This window comes from Mauremys mutica, chromosome 1, assembly GCF_020497125.1.
Source record: "Mauremys mutica isolate MM-2020 ecotype Southern chromosome 1, ASM2049712v1, whole genome shotgun sequence".
Lineage (NCBI taxonomy): Eukaryota > Metazoa > Chordata > Testudines > Geoemydidae > Mauremys > Mauremys mutica.
The window spans coordinates 322,942,364-322,957,740 of NC_059072.1; the positions used below are offsets into that span (position 1 = coordinate 322,942,364).

Here is a 15,377-nt window from a genome sequence, read left to right on the forward strand (position 1 = left end):
GAGATATGCAAACTAATGGAATGGTATAGAGAAGGTAACTCCTCTGTACCTGTTTTATAATATAAGAACAAAGAGACACTAAGTGAAATTGAGAGGCAGGACATTTAAATGTGGTAAAAGAGAGTACTTCTTAAAACAATGTATAATTAAACTTATAGAATTCATTGCCACTAGATGTAGTTGAGACTAAGAAACTGGTGAGGTTTTAAAAAAGTTACTCTGGTTAGGACTAAAACAAATTTTGGAAAGCATGTAAACCCACGTGCTTTAGAGTATAAATCAAACTTTAACTGAAGGAGTTTGAAAGAAAATTAACCCAGGGGCAGGCTGTTCCCTAGTTGCATGCTATAGGGTTTCTTACACTTGTGCTGAAGCATCTGATTCCAGCTACTGTCAGGAACAGGACATTGGGCTAGCTGGACCACTGTTCTGGTACTGCAATTCCTATGTTCTTAAATTAAATAGGAATCTGTATGAACAGTAAATAGAATTTTGGTCAGATTGCAACATAAATTCACAGGGACATTAAATATGAGCCTTCTTGTTTCAATACACATGATAGCCTGGCTCACTCAAATCCCCTACAGTAATTAGATGGAAATAAAGGTAACTTTTTTTTTCTTATAATTGTAAATTAATTTAAAAAAATCAGTATAAGGCAAATACTTTACATTTAAATACCATTTCCAAATAACTCCATGACAATATGAACCAAGTCTTCAAAAGTGATACTCAAATGATATTCACTCTCCTTAAAAGGGATGGATTAAATTGTCCTATGAAATTAAATAGTCAACACTTAATGTTGTCATATTACAAGTTCTCACTGAACTATTTATCTTAATATTTTAGTGCTACAAGTTCTCATTGCCAGATAGAAAAAATACACATATGTAATGATTCTGCCAGGTGTTGTGGGCAGCATCAGGGTCCAGGTTCAAATATCTATGGGTTACTCTTAAAATGCCAGAGCGCCACTGACTCACGCTCTTATCACCCCCTCCAATGGGCACCCTTAATAGGGAATACTTCTCTGCTCACAGGCACTAAGTCTGGATATAAAACAAGACAAGAGTTTATTAGGGAGCAAGGGAACACTGCATCAATTTGGGAAAGCACAGCTACAATATATATTAAGGAATAATGACCAAATATCCCCCACAGTTCTTTTAGCAGTAGTTCAACTCATTTCCTCCCAGCCAGCTGTCCAATAGGTGAATGTCCCTTTATTATATTACTTCCCCTTTCTCCCTCTGCCACACTCCACCTACAGTTTGATGTCCCCAAAGTGTCAATTGGAGGATTTCTGGTAGAAAGCTTATGCAAGGGACTCTCTCTGTGTCCATGCTTTCCCCTGTTCACAAATAGATGGTGACAGAGATGCTTCCCCTATGGAGCTTCTGTCCATTCTTTTCCCATTCACCAGTGCATACTACGAGCAAGCTTCAAATCCCGTAGAGCTTCAGGCCCTGGGGCTTACACATATAAAGCACTTGACGCTACACATTGTCTCTTGACAGAGGCTGAATATGACAGTGTGTGAATCTCCTAGCGCAATCTGAAAACACTTCTGTATCTTTCAAAACCTGCTACTTTTTTTTGATTTGACTAAATAATTTTCAGATACCTAAAGTAAGAGTGATTTATAAACATGGAATTGGCTCATGAGCAAAAGTATATGTTAATTAGCTGAAACTAATATGTGCTTTTAATCCCTCAGAAAATGCTCTTAGCACTGGATGGGAAAAATATCATTATCAAGATGCTACAGTATTCTTAGAAAGATGTACTAGTGCTAATGGGAGCCTGGGATAGTCCTATCATGGATTGGCCAAGCACAAGATAAAAAGTGTGTGTGATCTTGGTTTACATTTGGGATTACTAGGTAATCATTACTTTGGTAGCTGAGATACAGTAGCTTTAGAGGATCAAACTGAATCGTCTCTATTCACATATTGCTTTTGTCTCATTACAACAGAAACTAGACGAGCTTTGGTTTTTATGAGTGAAGATATCATTTAAGCTTGCTGACTGAGTTCTCACGTATTAGGTTATATCTCTTATTGATGATTCTCTCATATACAAGATAGTTTATTCATAAAACCAGTTTTGAAAGATTTATAGCATTGTACTTATGACTCCATCAGGAATCCATACATTGCAAGGCTTTACCCAACATGCACGCACACGGTTTTCATATGATCTTATCAGGGTAGCCGTCTACATTTATTTTATATGATTAAGTAAATGGACCTGATCATGCCATCAATTTTTAATTCATGTCATCTGTGTTTAAGCACAAGTCCTTGTTGACTTCTTTGGGAACAGATGGTACAATATGCCTATGCCATTCCGTACCCCAAAGCAACACCCTTGCACCCCCATATTTACAATGATGATATAATTATGATGTGTTTTGTACAAAGTACGCCTTGTAAGGTGTCATTCTAAAAGACTTGATCTGTTGAACATTAATATCCTATTGAATTGTATGTGCTGTCATTGTATCTAAAGTTATGAATATTGACTATGGACCAGTATTTCAAATGTGTTTGCTCCTGGGTAACACCCACAAAGTAGTTTAGATCCAGTCTAGCCAGCATATTGTGGATGAACCATTCAAGTTAATGGCCCATCAATGAACACAATGGGCCATGGGAAAAGCTGACCCCCGCCTGATGGACTTTCCTGTAAACCTTCTAGCCAGTATATGGATAATGGCTCCCGCTATGACTCATCAAAGCATGCAAGGGAATGTGACTAGATCATGCAATACTGGACTCCATCTTGTGTCTGTACTTTTCCACTAACTGTGTGGGGGCTTTTGTTTGGGATAATGAAGTTCCCTCCACATGGCAGAAGCTATAAAAGGGAGGAAGTGACATCAATTGGCCTCACTCCCTCCACAACTCAACTCCTAGAAACACCTCAGGATCAAAGAGTGAACTGGGGAAGGTGGTCCCAGGTGGGAAAGAAGGAATCCCAGTCTGTGTATGAAAGACCTGTAAACTGCTTGTACTATCATGGTGAGACCAGTGGTGAGCTGGAGCCAGTTCCCACCAGTTCGCGGGAACCGGTTGTTAAATTTAGAAGCCCTTTTAGTTCTAAATTTAACGGGACAACTGGTTCTAAAAGGGCTTTTAAATTTAACAACCTGTAAAGCTCCAGCAGCAACCCGCCCTGCCCCACCCCTGGCCCCAGTTCACCTCTGCCTCCTCCCATGAATGCGGGAAGCCTGGGAGGGCTGAGAAGGGCGGCTTTGCACAAGTGAGTGTGGGTGGGTGGGGGGAGTGAGGAGGGCTCCGGGGAAGGGCGGTGTGCCCCGGCCCCAGCTCTGGCTTCGGTCCTGGCTGGGTGGTGTGCTCCAGCCCTGGTGGCTTGGCCCACCTCTGGCCCGGCCCCAGCCAGGTGCCCCGGCCGGGCGGCGTGCCCCGACCCCGGCTCCGGTGTGGTCCGGCCCCGACCCCTGCCCCGGTGTGGCCCGACCCCGGCTCCGGTCCCAGTGGCACGGACTGGCTCTGGTCCTGGCGGCGCAGACTGGCTCCGGTCCTGGTGGCGCAGCCCAGTCCTGGCCCAGCTGCGGCCCCGGGCCTGACTCCAGCTGGCCGGGTAGAGTGGCTCTGGCCCGGCCCTGACTCTGGCCGGGCACCCCTAGCCGAACGGCACTGGCCTGGCCCAGCACCCCCGGTCCGGCCTCCAGTGCGGTAAGGTGGCAGGGAACGGGTGTTGGAAGAGGGCAGGGGAGTTTGGAGGTGGGTGGATAGGGGTTGGGGCGGTCAGAGGGCAGGGAACAGGGGGATTGAATGAGGGCAGGGGTCCTGAGGGCCATCAGGAATGAGAGGAGAGATTGTAGGGGTGGCAGGGGGAAGTCAGGGGACAGGGAAAGGGAGTGGATGGGGCAGGGGTCCGGGGGGGGCCACGACACCCTCATGGGGTGAGGAGGAGGGAACCGGTTGTTAATTTTTTGGCAGCTCATCACTGGGTGAGACACTGCTTGATTCAAATCCTATCTAGTATATAGAACTTAGATTGTGATTTTGTTTATTTCTTAGGTAACCAACTTTGACCTGTACGCTATGACTTATAATAACTTAAAATCTATCATTTCTGTAGTTAATACATCTTTTATATTGTTAACTAAAACAGTGTGGTGTTTGAAGTGCAAAGGGAAATCTGCTCAGGAACATGGGCTGGTGCATTATCCTCTACATATTGAGGGAGGGGCAGACTGGGAAAAACTTACACTGGTCAGGCTTTTGACTAGGGCAAGATGGTACAGCTCTGGGGTCGTAGGCTGAGGAGTTGTGGGAGGGTGGGGGGACTGGCTGGAGCATCTCTATTGTTAGTTCATGAGTGGCTAAGAGAAGTATTCATATAATTGCATCTGGGTGGGTCCCTGCTTGTGTATGGCTGTGTAAGTGCAAGACCTGGATAAGATTGCAGCTTGCCATAGCTTGAGAGGGGGCACAGACTGGTATGCCAGTGTCAGGGGTACCCCAGTTCCGGGTTACACCCCGGAGAAGTCCATCACAATGGCCCAGTTTGAAACTTTGCCACCCATTGAAATCCAGCATTATCTTATTCTGCTCTGCAATTTCAAAAATCTTTCAGTTGTAATTGGTATTTAATATTTTACTACATGTGTAATTCACTGAGGGTAAAAAAGGAGATGCACGTGATAACAATTTAGAGCATGCATCTGAAGGGCTCGATTCAAATACCTTTCTTCACACTGAATAGTATCTTACCTCTCTAGTAGTCTTATTCATTTCAGTGGGGCTAGTTGCAAAGTAAGATGCTACTCAGTGAGGAAACTGAACAGCAACAGAGATCAGGCATGTTTGGATCTGGACGTTTGAATCAGGAACATCATTGAGTATCTAAATAAAGGATTTAATTAGCTTCTGCAGTAATTCTTGCACCTTGGTTTTTCCTTTTTAAATGAACAAATCAGATTGCTCTGTGGGAGCAAGAGGGGGGAAAATACAAAAACACTTGTTTGTGTTGGTATTTAAGAAGAGATCAGATAGACACTAGTGGCTTCTGTACAAAAAGATGATGCTAGAACTTCCACCTGTTTATTGAATAGTCCATAACAGCTCCTTTAGAAACATTTCAGAGATGATATTTCCTCCTGAACAAAGACTTTGCCAGGCAAAATCAGCCTACAGTGCATTTTAATGACTGAAATTGGGGGTTTATAATGGGCAAAGCCTGGCCCTTAACTAGATTTTCTAAAAGGGAGTTTCTCATTCCACTTCTAGTTCTTTGGGGAGGAATCAGACCGAGAATAAAAACTTAATGTTCTGTCTTACAGAAGGTGATAATCACCATTGTTTTGATAACATTGCAAACTACAATAGGTGAATGTAAGGGACTTTCATTTGCAAATAATGCTGGAGATTTTAAGGAGTAACAGTCCTCCCTGGTGACTTATGTTGACAATGGCTTTTTGATCCTAAGAGTGAAGGAAACCTACTGTGAAAGACCCAGGCCAGTTGGGTACAACAAAGTAGTCATAGGCGGATATACTGGCACTGGATTAGCAGTTTTCTGTTTCCTGACTGACCAGAGCAGGGGCTGCTCCAGACTAATGAGAACACCTGACTCCAATTAACCTGCAAAGAGTCAGGTGAGGCCATTAAGGTAATGTGAACACCTGACTCTAATTAAGGCCCCTTTGATACTATAAAAGGGTTCACTTCAGTTAGGCTGGGAGGAGCCAGAGGAGAGGAATGGCTGGTCAATGAAGACACCCTCAAGCCATCAGTAAGGGAGCCCTAAGGTAAGGGTGAAGGGATAACTCAGTGGTTTGAGCATTGGCTTGCTAAGTGCAGGGATGTGAGCCCCCTCCTTGAGGGGGCCATTTAGGGATATGGGGCAAAAATATATTGGATTATTTAGTTGGGGAGTGGTCCTGCTTTGAGCAGGGGGTTGGACTAGGTGATCTCCTGAGGTCCTTTCCAACCCTGATATTCTATGATTCTAAGAGAGAAGCTGGAGAGCTGTGGGGAAGTGGCCCAGGGAAATGTAGCAACTCTGGCAGTGACAGGTCGGCTGCCAACAGCTGCTGCCATTAGGGTCCCTGGGCCAGAACCCGGAGTAGAGGGTGGGCCTGGGTTTCCCCTCACCAACCTGCCACTACAGAAACATCTCCTGGGAAGGGAAGACAGGCCCCTGTCAGGACAGGAGGCTAAACTGTTCTGAGATAAGCCCTAGGGACAACAGAGACTGTGTGGGAGTTCTCTCACCAACCTCCTTGCTGGTTTATGATGAAAAGGGCTCAGTAGACTGTAACCCTGGCCCTAGAGAGAGAAGGGCTGCGTGGAGGATCGCAGTGAGTCACTGAGGCTAGCATAAACCCTCTAGAAGCATGGGACCCACAGGGACAAGGTCAGACCTCTGCCACACTACATTCCAGGGAATTGCTGTTCTCCTTCTTGGCCTTTTGACAAAGTTGTGTAGTAGCTTATCAGTTTAATGTCTAATTTACCCTCTGTCTGGCCCTGGCAGCAGATGGATTAGATGACTTAATGGGCCTTTTCTTCACTGACTCCTATGATTGATTTCTGCAAAGTGAGCTGAGTAGACTGCTAGTTAAAAGTAGGGAAAAAAACCACTGTAGTTCTTACTACCTCTCATCCCATCTTTATAAATTAGTTGTCCATCCAGACAAACAAAGGACTTTGATCACATTTTCTATCTAGCATTAAATTACTTAATTTCAAATTATTTTCAATCAAATGGCTCAACTATATTATCTTGACAAATCAGTTCTGCCTGAAAGAAGAATTTCCCAAAGGGAGAAATTAGTTCCTGAGTGAGGAGGCTGCATAAGGCCTATGCACTTCTTACATCTCACTTAAGCCCTATAATTACAACAAATGGTTAAGCAGTGGACAGACCTTGGGCAAGATCCTCTATGCAGGGGTGAATTTTCCCCAAAAGCAAATTGTTTCCATACTCTGACATACACACACACCCAATGCTTGAGGTTTGGTATTGTACCTCTGGGAGGCGAAGCATAGAACTTGCAGCCTGGAGGGAAGGCAAAGTTGTCTTTAAGTCACGTTTGTGTGTGCCATATTCTGGGCTCCTCCAGTGGCCAGTGTAGCCTCTGGCATAACTTAGGAAGCTACCCTAATATAGTGCAGCCTCCGTAGACTATGCTATGGACAGAAGCAACATCAAAATGCCTGCAGCAGTATTCACTATGGACACATCTGGGGAACAACCCCCTACACCAGGGGACTGGAAGTAGACTTGTAGGGCAAATAATATAAACCCTCTCCCTCCCCCTTGGGTTGTTGGCTACTCGTGTTATTAACAGGTTTCAGGCTGCTTCAGAGTACACTGGGGGACTGATCCAGCACACAGACAGCCCAGGATCAGTGATGTGCAAATGGTGCTAAAAACTACCCCAGGTTGTGCTATAAACTCTTTGGCTGCAGTCAAAGGGGCACTCTGAAAACACACACAAAATCAAAGTGTATTGCTGATGTGAGGTTAAAGTTTACATGTTCAATATAACAATGGAGCAGAATAACAACTTGTGCAACCCCAGGGATCTGGTAAGCAAGGATATGTCTCAGGGGCAAAGGTTAATGCATTAAAAGCAGTAAACATGACCTGAATAGATAGGCATTGTGACAAGGTCAGGAAATGGTCCTGTGTGGCTGGAACTTATTTTTGTGATGAGTTCTGAACTGATTTCTGTCTAGAACTAGTTGGATAATATCCCTTGTAGAATTTTGTCAACAATCTTGTAATATATTGTTTTTCAATTTAACTAGATTCAATATTAAATAAACACACAATCTTTGCTCTGGGTTCTAGCCACCTTTTTGCACGAGTTAAAACGAAAATCTGAACCAATGTAAATGCCAGTAGCTCTCATACCCCTTTACTAAACGACCACTTCCTCTCTATGCTATAGGTAAAAACTGAGGTTGTAAGGTCTTATCTGATTCACAAAGGATGGTCCAGTGGTCGAGGGGATCACTGGAGGCCTGAGTTCTATTCCTTATTCTGTCCAGGACTTCCTGTGTGAATGTGAGCAAGTCCTCTGGTTTCTTTGTGCCTCAGTTCCCCATTTGTAAAATGGAGATAATACCTCACATGGGTGTTGTGGGAGCAAATACATTAAAAGACCATGAAATTCATAGATACAGTGATTACTGAGGGGCATATAAGTATTTACGCTAAATAAGCACTCCAGACAGGAGAGAAGACAGATGGCAAAATCTGAATGAGGGAACATATGAAAATTCAGCAGCCACTTTAGTCCAGGCTCAAAAACTCTGACCCTCCTTTATCCCCTCCATTAGCTCCATTTTAAATGTCAGGATCCCCCTTTTCCTGGATGAAGAATTCAGGAACCTTTTGGGAAGTTATCCACAAATTGTTTGATAGGATTTTATAATCTTTTATCCTGAGGCACAATATAGTGGCTCCTAATTGCCCTTTGCTCCAGTTTCATTCTCACAGGTCACTTTGGTTGCAAGAAGTGAGAACCCTAGAAGCCTCTTGATGAATTTGAACAACTGCAATATTGAATCCTCATGAGCTGACTATTCAGGAGGCAAAGAAACAGTTATTCGCCTCCATGCTACTGACGAAGTCCTGGGCTGGTGGTATCCTGAGACCACTACCTAGCATGCTGATTGTCTCATTGTTCCCTTGTACTCCTCCATTGTTCTGTCTGAATTCATCTGTTGTCTCTTGTCTTATACTAAGATTGTATGATCTTTGCAGCAGGGGCTGTCTTTTTGTTCTGTGTTTGTGCAGCGCCTAGCACAATGGGGTCCTGGTTTGACTGGGGCTTCTAGGGGTTATGATGATACAAATAATAAGTAATCAGCTGAATCATCAACAGATGAGAATGACAGCGCCGGCCCATCTCAACTAATTTCTTTTTTCCCCAACAGGACAGTTTTTACCATCTTTAATACCATCTAAGACACTGTCAAACAAGGGATTTTTCTTCTAAAATCTCTTTCCAGATAAAGGGAAAGAGAACAAGGGACGTTGTTAAAATGAAAGTCTTATTTAATAGTTTACATTTCAAATGCTGTTTTTTCCTTCAACTTTAATAAAAGGTTGAAAGGGTTTTTAATGGTGTGCTTGCCATGGTATTAGCAGGCAGAGATCTCTGTATACCCAAAACCCCAGACCTTGTTTAATGTTGGACAGTGACTGGGTTATGTTAACTCCTTTAGATCATATATTTCATCTAAATTGATATCCCACACAACATCTGATATATTCAGCTGATGCAAAGCTCAGTTTTTTAAAAATTCCGTTCTTCTCTTGTAACTCAAAGGGATCTATCATTGAAAATATTGTAAAATCACTTAAAATATTTTATAGTAATTGTTATATTTTGTTACATTTGCCATTATATTAAGATTATTTGGTTTTATAGAGTCTGGGTATAAATATTTTCTTAGTTCTTATTTACTTTGAAAAATACATTTTACGCATGAACCAAGTCACTTCTTTCTACAGTGATAATCAAACAGCTCGGTGGTTGGGTGTTTTTTTCCCCAGATTTTTCTTCTATCAACAGCCGGATAACTGTGAAAGACAAGGTTTTTTTTTTTTTTTTTTTTTGTAGGTTAACTCAGAGTTTCACCAATTCTGACTTGGGAAGAGTCAGTTCATGTCCTCCAGCACAATCTGTAGCTAAAATATAGATATCTTTAGGCATTATTCACCATGAATAACACCAGCAGCCAAATCTGTGATCAGCTCCTATCAGGGATCTGACATTACTTTCCATGCGACTGCTAAAGTAGTCTTAGTTCTTTGAAATAATGAAAATGTAATTACTATTGTCTTGCCTCCTTCTTCCTTAAAATTACAAGAATAGCATCAACTGAAACAACTTCCCCTAATCTAACTTTATATTTGCAGCCTTTAATAATTAAAGTAGTGTGGTCTTTTTAGGTACAACTTTAAACCTAAGGCTTTGATTACCCACTGCAAGGCTTGGATGCAATGGAGGGGCAAGAGAGACTACCAGAGAGCTGATGGTGGGTCCTTGGTTCTTGTCCACCTGTCCCCAGGGTAAATTAAAGCTGCAGGGAGGCAGCTCTAACTTATGCCATTCAAGACCGGCTCTAAGCACCAGCAAAGCAAGCACGTGCTTGGGGAGGCACATTTCTGGCCATCCTTTTTTGCATGGGGTGGCAGAAAACCTAGAGCCGGCCCTGCCAGCGAGCCACTGCCACAGAGGCAGGTGGAGGGACCGGGCCTGGAGCCACTCCCGAGAAGAAGGGATGCAGCGCTTGGCACGGGGCTGAGCCTCTTTTTCCCCCCCCCCCCCCCCGCCCAGCCCTGCTGAGCCAGACTTTGCTGCAAACCACTGGCCTGGTGCACAGAGCTGCCCCCAGACTCGGGAATGACCTGTCCAAAGCTGTTTTTTTTTCCCCCCACACCAGGCCAACTTGCCTGGGCCTGGGCCAGCACTGGGACCCGGGCGTCTTGGCACCAGCCCACCACTGCGGTCTGGGTGCTCTCCCTGCTCCCCAGCTGTTCTGGCACTGTGGCACTCAGCTCTGCCCTGGGGGCACCTCAGGGCTCCATGCCAGTGGAGTTTGGCTGGAGGTGCATGGCCAAGGTACCCTTTTGTGGGTCTTAAATGAGCAACTTCAGGGGCCTGGCTATGGATTCCCCTGGACCAGTCGCTCCTTCCCTCCAGTTAGGTGCCAGAGGACTAGAGAAAGGTATGACATTTGCCATCTTTAGGAAGGGGACCAATGAAGCACCAGGGCACTATAGGCCAGTCAGCCCAACTTTGATCCCTGGAAAGGAACTGGAACAAATTACTAAACAATGCATTTGTAAGCCCCTGGTGGATGATGACTAGTCAGCATAGATTTGCCAAACCAGCTGAATTTCCTTCTTTGGCAGGGTCACTTGCTGAAAGGATGGGGGAAGCAGCAGCTGGGCCATCTCTCCACTTTTGCCAGGCTTTGGTGGCTCCAAGGGGAGGAGTAGAGGCTCCTTTGCTGGGGGGCTGGTGTTAATGAGTACACTAGGAGGAAATTGTTTTATTTCATTAACTACAAATTCTGTTCATTTTTTTTTTATTTTAAACAGTAAAACCAACAACAACAAAACCATTGCAAAGTGCAAACGTGTAAAAGCCGAAAAAAAGGGGGGGGGCACTGCTAAAATGTTTTTTGCTTGGGGCCGCAAAAAACCTAGAGCCGTCCCTGATGCCACTGATATTAGGTTCCTCATTCTGCCAAGTCTCTCTTGCTTCTCCCCGTCTCTCTCCATTCTCTTCCTCAGCTTCTTCTTGCCCTGGCCTTCCCTTACACCTGGTGGAGATCCAGTGAAGGTGGTAACAGATTTGGGCAGAGGAGCTAAGGCATGAAATAGACATCAGTTTTACCCAATCAGCGATTCCTCCTAACTAGGATGACCAGATGTCCCTATTCTATAGGGGCAGTCCCGATATTTGGGGCTTTTTCTTCTATAGGTGCCTATTTTTCACACTTGCTGTCTGGTCACCCTACCTCCAACAGCGGAGGAATCACCAACTCTTTTAGATGCCAAGTGGACTTGATGCACCAGAGAATCTGGCCCTTAAAGTTTTTAAAGCAAGTACTATCTCAGCTTTGAAAAAAGTTTTAGAGTGCAGACTGCCTACATCATAGGCTGTCCATACTGTATACAGAATCAGTATGACTGAAACTGAGATGTGACATAAGTTTGTAAGGGCAACATTTAAGTTAGGAAAATATCTGACATTAAATCTGATAAGGATAAAACATTAAAATAAGTTTATTAACTACAGGAAGATAGATTTTAAGTGATTATAAGCAGTAGGCATAAAGGTAAGAGATAGCTACTTTAAGAAATAAAAACAGAAACAAGAATTCTAAATCCTAAACTTTTAGTCTAAGCAAGTGTTGATTCAAACAGCTTTTCTTACCGTAACAGATGGTACAAGCAGGGGACAGTTCCTCAGTACACAAGCTGGGACTACCTTCCAGTATGGGCCAAACTTCCCTAGTTCAAAGCCTTTGTCTTCCAAGTGTTGAGACGGGGGGAGGCTAAATGTCCCTGTATCTCTTTTTATACCTTCTTCCAACTTGCTAGAAAGATCCTTGCTGTGATGTGTGTTAGTCTACCCCCATGGTAGTGGATTGTGTGTTGATGAGTCGTCAATATAATCTGGCTATTGATGGCTACTTCTTTGTTGCAACTGAAAGGCTGGTTGTGGGGGTTCACAACCTCACAACATATTTCAGTAACACATATAGCAATACTTCATAGCATCACTTAGAATGGTAGTACATACAGTTCAACAAGATATTAATTTTTAGCAGATAAAGACTTTTAAAATGATACCTCATAAGATATACTTTGTACAAAACATATCATAATATCACAGTGGTGAATATGGGGGCTCCAGGATTCCACTTTGAGGTACAGCGTGTCACAGTTTAGATACCTAAAAATGCATCTGGGTACCTTAATCTACCATGTAAAAGCCACTGCCACCTAACTATACATATCTAAGTCCCCTCTGTGCCTAATTTTCTGCTCATCAGCATTGTCAAACCCATCTAAACACTAAAGCCATCCCACAGCCAAAGAGCTGTGCAGAGCCCTAGAGCAAGTTGAAACCCTGGAGGCCCCAAAACATCATTTTCTAACTAAAAAGGGGAAATTCCTATCTTGCCAGTGGCGCAGATCCAATAAGCAGGCTCTGAGAAGCCTAACTCTGGTTACCTGCTGGCCTTTGCATCAGGAGCGCTGGATGCAGGCCACCTATAGGAGGAGAGAAGCTGAGTACCTGCAGAAAAGACATAAAGAGTAAGTGTGAGCAAGAGAGACAGACTTTTTCAAGGAGACAGATAAGGTGGTAGGTAAGCTGGTAAGGTATGAGAAATGGTTATAAGGACACAGAGTGCAGGCCAGGGACATTTGGGGTAGCCAAACAGAGTGGGGAAGGGGAACCACAGATAGTTAGGGTTAGGAGAGTATCCCTGGAAAGCAAGAGGGCTAGGGAGTGAGGAGGGTCACTAGTGGTTGGACGTGGGAAAGTGGGAGGTAGCTGGGCTGCTGGGCAGGGATGGAAGAAGCAGGGACGGCTCCAGGCCCCAGCACGCCAAGCATGTGCTTGGGGTGGCAAGCCTCAGGGGGCACTCTGCCGGTCGCCAGGAGGGTGGCAGGTGGTTCCGGTGGACCTCCCGCAGGCGTGCCTGCAGAGGGTCCGCTGGTCCCACGGCTTCAGTGGAGCCTGCGGGAGGTCCACCGGAGCCGCAGGACCGGCGAGTGGCAGAGCGCCCCCTCCCCCTCTCCCCCCCTGCCCCCGGGGCGGCATGATGCCATGCTTGGGGCGGCAAAATGTCTAGAGCCGCCCCTGGGAAGAGGCCAGACAGCAGGTAGCAACATGATCAACATCTTTGTGGTTCAGACACTCCCACTGTTACAGGAGGAATATTAGAGGCAGAGGGAGAGGACAGGGGAGCCCCAGCTGAAGGGTCTGCACAGCTGCCCACATACCCATGCCCACAATTACCGCCCTGCAACAGTTTCCTGGTGATCCCAGAGTGAGTGTGCATCCAGCAGCACAGACTCAGCCAAGGTGCTACCCAGAACCTGTGCAATATCTCCAGGGAAACCTCAGTGCTATGACCCACAGGAGACATGCAATACCAGGGCTGGCATGGATCAGTACCACTGTGGCTTCTGAATCATTTCAGAGGGTCATCAAGTTGACCATTGAATCTGCCCATCCACTGCCTCTGGTAAAAATTGATATTTATGATTAAATTTTTTTTGTTATGAATTGAACCATTTTTAATCAAATGGTCACATGATCAACAAACAGTATTCATAACCATCATCATTATCTTTTAATCCAGATGCATATGGTAGCCAGAATGATCTGATTTATCAAGAGGGCCCAGTGCTTGGACAAGGTGAACTCCTGGACAAAGAACAGCTGGCTGAAGCTGAACCTGACACTGAAGCACACTGCAGTGGTGCTGTGGTCCATGGATGGGCAGTGGCACTTGTGACAGTTGCAGCCCATGGAGCTAACTTAGCTTTTTATTTTATTTGCTATCAATTGGCAATCAATACAATTATTAATCATTAAAGAATCAGACTACACAGTTCTGTCCATGGCATTGTCATATGGATAATGTGACCACTCACCAACAAAGTGCACAGGTTCTGTACATGCATTGTACGCTCCTCCTGTATCTGGCATACTGTTCACATTCACTGCTTTTCCTCAGCTGTAATTATTAAGTGTCCAACTCCCCTTCACCCATCACTGTGATGACAGAGAGGCTGGCACCCTCAAGTGTTCCAGGAGCTGCTCTGTTCCCTTCCTGAGCAGAGCAGCTGTGTTGGCCAGGAGACGATATAGGCCCAGGGGTCATGGGCTGCCATCAGATACAGGGCATTCCTGATTTCTTCAGGCATTTGGTTTAGGGTAACTTCTGGGAGGCTGTCCAGAGGCTGTGGTCTGGCACCACATTGAGCCTGCAGAAGAAGGTTATGGCATTGAATGTATTTGCTATGTGTGGAACTGCTGCTTTGCTCACCCCACTGTCCTGGGTTCCCCATGGCTGCTCCTCCCTTCTCCTTCCCTGTGAGATCACATGTCCAGCCTCTGTCTTTTGATGGGCTGCTCAAATTACCATTGTTCTGTCTGGTACTTGTTTGTGCAGAGTCTGGAACCAGTTGTGCTGGCTGTGCCATGTCCACAGCGCCATTCTGGTGTGCGGGTCTCCGAAGGGAGATGGGTCTGTCTTTTATCCTTCATCTGCATTTCACTAGACAGTGTTGTGTCCTTGTGCTTTCAACAGAAGCAGCTCCTTGGTGTTGATCTTGACAAGGACAAACTTTTTGGCCAGATACCAGTGTGTGTGTGGCTTCCCTATGCCTCTTCTCTTCAAGGCTGCCATGCTTGGGTCTCCGTGTCTCCTGCTTGGCTTAGGCAGCTCCCTGCTCAGTTTGCTGGCTTCTGAAAATCCCTTCCTTGGGCATTTAACTGTCCCTTAGCTCAGGCAGTACTTCCATAAGACAGTAAACCACATAGGGGTTACTCACTGCAACTCTGAGCAATGCCTAAATACCTTTGAAATATGCCTGCACATTAGTAACTTTGCTTGCACTATTTCATACCTGAGCATAGAGGTGCATATTTAACTTAACTTGTTTGAACTCAGTTAGAAACAGGGACGGCTGTAACTTCTTTGCTGCCTCAAGCAAAAAAAAAAAAAAAAAAAAAAAAAGCACCACCCTGCTGAACCAAGTATCAAGGATACACATAAAACTACTTTTTTGTGATTGCAGTGAGATTCAAATCAGGTAATAGAAGAGTTCTATAAAATGCATAAACA

The 15,377-nt window shown here is 44.8% G+C and overlaps 1 long non-coding RNA gene across 1 annotated transcript in view; it reads left to right on the top strand.

Moving 5' to 3' along the window:
- Positions 1 to 14,538, top strand: part of LOC123361920 — a 46,901-nt gene extending 32,363 nt beyond the window's left edge. Inside the window, exon 4 of the long non-coding RNA XR_006576278.1 lies at positions 13,887 to 14,538. This is a non-coding gene — a long non-coding RNA (uncharacterized LOC123361920). The remainder of the gene's footprint in view (positions 1 to 13,886) is intronic.
- Positions 14,539 to 15,377: the final 839 nt, after the last annotated feature.